Source organism: Eptesicus fuscus, chromosome 2 (genome assembly GCF_027574615.1).
Source record: "Eptesicus fuscus isolate TK198812 chromosome 2, DD_ASM_mEF_20220401, whole genome shotgun sequence".
NCBI lineage: Eukaryota > Metazoa > Chordata > Mammalia > Chiroptera > Vespertilionidae > Eptesicus > Eptesicus fuscus.
In genome coordinates, this window is record NC_072474.1 from 72,635,277 (window position 1) to 72,640,525 (window position 5,249).

At 38.0% G+C, this 5,249-nt stretch overlaps 1 non-coding gene across 1 annotated transcript; it reads left to right on the plus strand.

The window, feature by feature from the left end:
- Window positions 1-1,160: 1,160 nt before the first annotated feature.
- On the plus strand, window positions 1,161-1,288 carry LOC114228341 (small nucleolar RNA SNORA40). The gene has a single exon (XR_003614484.2). It is a non-coding gene; the product is annotated as a small nucleolar RNA SNORA40 (small nucleolar RNA).
- Window positions 1,289-5,249: the final 3,961 nt, after the last annotated feature.

The following is a 5,249-nucleotide window of genomic DNA, read 5'->3' on the forward strand; positions in this document are numbered from 1 at the left end:
TTAGAAGTGATCAGGTAGGCAGACCAGTGGTTAGGGGTGAACAGGTAGGCAGGCAAGTGGTTAGGGGAGATCAGATAGGCAGACCAGCAGTAGGGGTGATCAGGTAGGCAGACAGACCCTCACTGGGCTGGCCCCGCCCCCAAGCAAGCTGTTAGGGGCAATCAGGCAGGCAGGCAGAGTGGATAGGGGTGATCAGGTAGGCAGACCAGTGGTTAGGGGTGATCAGGCAGGTAGGCGAGCGGTTAGGGGCAATCAGGTAGGCAGACAGCCCTTTGCATGGCTGGCCCCATCCCCCAGCAAACAAAGAGGGAGGCCCAGGCCAGCCAAGCCATTGCACCCCAGCCTGTCGCCTGCAGAGGGAGGCCACCGGTGGCAGGGGAAGGGAGGCAGTGCTGCACAGATGGGAAGCAGTGGCAGCGGCGGGGGTGGGGCCAGCTTCCTGCAGACCTGGGAAGGAAAGGCTCGATAGGCCCTGATCTCAGGCCAGGCCTAGGGACCCTACCCAAGGGGTCCCGGATTGTGAGAGGGTGGTTGGGCTGAGGGATGCCCCCGAGTGCATGAATCTTCATGCACTGGGCCTCTAGTACCATATAATTTCACTTACCATATTTTCCGGCGTATAAAACGACTGGGCGTATAGATTTTCCTGGGTTAAAAAGTTGTGTTATACGCCAGAAAATACTGTATATGTGGAATCTAAAGATCAATAGAAACACACAAAATATAGACTCATAGATGCAGAGAACAGACTGATGGTTGCCAACAGGGAGGGCCTTTGGGGACTGGGTGAAAAAGATTAAGGGGTTGAGAAGTGCAGATTGGTAGTTACAAAAACAGTCACGGGGATATAAAGTACAGCTTAGGGAATATAGTCAATAACATTGTAATAACCATGGTGTCAGAGGGGTACTGGAAATATCAGGGGGAACACTTTGTCTCACCACTATGCTGTATACCTGAATCTAAAACAAAATAATATCAAATGTAAACTGTAATTGATAAAAACTGAGCAGAGCCATTATAGTAGATAAAAGGAGCGTAAAATCCTGATTGAGATGGATGCATGAGAGAGTGAGATGAGTTTTGCTGAAAGGGGGAGAAAAAAAAATAGATGGACACAGATAACACACACACACACACACACATTTTTTAAAATGTAGAGCACTTACATTTGTTTTTAATTTGTGGACAAAGACTACATGTAGATGCAAAAAAAAAAATCAATCCTCTTTTGCCACCCAGAATTCATCATTCAGTATGAGTTTTGATACGTATAAGAAGGAACATAATAAAAAAAAATTCAAAAAATAAAATTTAGCTGAAAGAAGATTTATCTCAGAATTTAAAAATACAATTAATACAACAAAAATGGTCCGTGTTACTTCCTACTATCACAAAGGGCCAGGCATGACCTTCACCCCATACTAGGTGCCTACCCCACAGCATACACTCAACAGATTTTGAGATATGTGTGAATTTTTTTTGAAAAAGTGTGAATGTGTGTGGTAAGTATAAAGGTATCCTACAAAAGAGAACTGTGTGTAAAGCCAGTTTCCTTAACCCCTTCAGCACAAGGTTATCAGAACTGCTGTCACTCAAAATGAATCACCCTTTAAATCTGCTTCTCCAGGGGCTTGCTACCCAAAATGCCTTGGATGAGAATCAAATGCAGAATTTCAGGCTCCACCCCAGATCTTCTCCATAAAATCTGCAATTTAAGTGGTAAGTGTTCACATGAAGGTTTGGGAAGCAAATATGTTTTCAAAGCCTAACCCCCACCAGCTCAGATTTTCTGCAATCTTTCTGAATAAGATATATTTTGAACAAGCCCCCCAACTTCTGATTGTCTAAATTAGACTCTTAGGGAGAGCCCAGGAATATGCATTGTAACAAGTACCCTCTGAGATTTCAAGGTGACTGATAATTGTTACTTGAAGGAAAGCTGATATGTGCCATTTTCTATAGATCTGACAATAATATTCAAAAATAAATTAGGTCCTCATAGAAAAACAATAAATTCCAACTACTTACCTATTTATTTTTAAATCTCTGAATTTGGTATAATATAAATAAGTAAACTTGATCCATTAATACTCAGTTTACTGAAATGTGCATATATGTGTATACACCTGCATGCATGCACACATACACACACATTATAACCTAGATTTAAAGCCTAGATAGTCACAACCATCATTCAGACATATAAAGAAGAAAATAATAAAACTATAGTTAGAAAAGTTCAGAGAAAAAGAGAAAAAATAGAGCACTTATGAAACACTTTTCCTTTATAAACTAAGCTCATCTCTAGCCCTATAATCAACATACAGTTATATCGTGCCTATTGGTGCACAATGTCATAAAGGCTTTCCTTCTACTTACATGGGAAAATTCCCAAGGGCAACCAGTAAGCTATAATCCTTGTGTATCTTCTTACATAGGATTAAAGATAATAGGCATTTTCAAAGACAGAATATGTGCCAAAAGGAAAAGATAAGGGAAAGCAGACTCTATATTTTGAATTACAAAGAAGAGGGAGCACAGAAAATTGGACGATAACCTCAGACTTGAAAACTCAGAAACCAGAGCAGGAAATGCTTCAGAGATTTAAGGACTATCATCTATAATCCCTAATATGTTCATATGGGTTTGTCAGTGACTGTGTTCTGGAGACAGAGCTGACTTCACATTAATCACAACCACAAATACTACATAGATCAGAAAGGTTGCATTTCTACAAAATTTTAGCTTCATTCTACAATTTATTTGAACATGTATGTAGGGTTTTTATATTGCTAACTTCATATCTGAAAGCTATAAAACATTCTCGATGACCAAAGATTTCAAATATTTTACTTACAAAGAATTGAGCACTGACATAGAAATTACTATTAGTTATGTGTAAGTAAATTTGCTTGACAGACATGTTATTGTATTAAATTATTTTATATGGTATGGGAGATTTTCAAATAAAATAAGATTTCAGAGAAATTCTCAAATCATACACTTACCCATCTAGAATTTTTTTAAAAATATTTTAAAGTATAAAGTTTTATGTATCTTCAAAAGATCACACAATTGATTTTCATTTCAGTTATAGTTTTTGTTTTTCCAAGTGTCTATGTCACTTTATTTTTATTTTTAAATTTTATTTATCTTTTGTGCTGAAAGTATTACAGATGTCCTCCCTTTCCCCCCATTGACCCTCTCCACCCACTTCTGCCCCCTAAATGTTTCTAAAACTCCATAGCACAAAATAACTTATTTTGAAGTTAAAAAATTATGTTGATGTTTTATGAGAACTTCCTTATGTTTGAAAATTATAATTGCTTAGGAGAATAGAAATCATGATGCCTGAAATACCATAATTTCCTTTTTTCACTTAAACCTTGCTTCAAGATTGCAAAACATAAGCCTCGTATATGGAGTCACCGCAGGAAATCAATTTAGCTAAGAAAAAGAAATATGAAAATGTTCAACTGAAAGTTATATAAGCCTCAAGCTAGAAAAAGAGTGTTTGGGTAAAAAAAAAAAATCTATTATGTTATAATGAATCCTGAAGAGAAAGATGACCTCACTGTCTATGCTAGGAATTTAAAATAGTTTATCAGCCATGAGAGAATCAATAGCAAATGGAAGCTCCTAGAGTTCTTTAGAAAATACGAAGATACACAAATGTAAGAAGGATGACTCATCCGAATGGCTGCAGTTAGATATAAAACAAGTGTGGCTACAAAAATTTTCTGCAGTGGAAATAATCTGCAGTGGAACAGATAGGTCTGATTGGAGAACCAGACAAATCCATATGGAAGGCTCTGCAGAACTTAAAGGGAAACTTTATTTAAATGCAAAAGAAATTATTTCATGGTGGAGGAGATTAAGGATTTCTGTTCCGTTTTCTCTTTTTACTCTAATATGTTCACATGGGTTTGAACATGTAAGAGCACAGAAAGCAATGAATCCCTTCTTTCTAACTTCCTACAAATGACAAAAAAGAAAAAGATTTGCTACTATGAAATACAGACTTTTTTTTTTTTTCCTATGGGTGGTTTATAGAGTGCCAGAGAAACCTTCCCTGAAGGAGCCAAAGTATCCCTGGGCAGAAATAGCCCAGGCATTGCCTCACGAAAATTTTCATCTGGGTTCCGCTAGAGCCTGAATAATGAGGGCCAAGCAATGCTTCTGTATCATACTATCCTCTTAAAGCAAACCCCAGGAATAAAGCAGTTATTTTCACTTTGCAGTTTATATTTATTTTAATTTAGCAAAAGGCAAATACTAAACTACAAACAAGCCAGAAAGTCTCATTGTTCTCCAGTAATTATTGGGTACCTGAAATTTAGAAGATGGTTATTTTCCAATAAGACTATACTCCAGGAAAATCACCTAAGCAAACATCGTATTTACTCTTAATCACTCTAATTGTCATTATACAAAATGACCTTTTCCATGTAAAATTAGCAATGACATTATTGATTTTAAGTATATTAATTTTTTAAAATCACATTTCCTCATGTAATTTTTACCTAACCTATATTTTATTTGTCATGGATAATATTCTCATTTTAATAACACCTGTGATTACCTTGTGTGAAAACATACTGCATCCATAAAAGATGAATTATATAATCAAGACATTTTGAACCACAATCTGACATTTCCAAGAAGGAACTATACAAGAATCAGCCAGTATACTTCTCTATAAACAAATTATCCTATGGTTGTTATGAACTTTTAGACAATAACCAGGGCATCCATTGCCAAGATGGCTGCATGAAGTTCAGCCAATTGTGCTAATCCTTGATGCCCACTCTTTATGAAGGGCATCCCAGCTGAGGGATAAAAAGCAGCAGTACCCCAGCAAACTCCTTCACATGTGAAGGGGGCTATCCCACCTGTAAAACCTACAAATTCTGCTGCAGTTCACTCAGCTTGTTCCAAGAGGCTCCCCATGTAGTCAAGTCAACTGGAAAAGGGGTGATCTCCTCCAACACTGGCATCTGGCAAGGGACTAAGGACAAAGGTGGTCACCCCTCTTGTATGTGTGATAAACTGAGGGCCCTAGTTTAGCTCTATCCTGCAGGTAACAGTTCTGTTTTAGCTTAGAGGCCTCAGTGGCTATTATGAGTCACAAGATGCTTGTTCCATGACTCAACGCATAATGGGCAACTGGGTACAGTGGGTTGTGAACTCAGGGCCTGTGAGAGCTGTTTCCAGGAAAGCCCAGGATCCAGACAACAATTTCAACT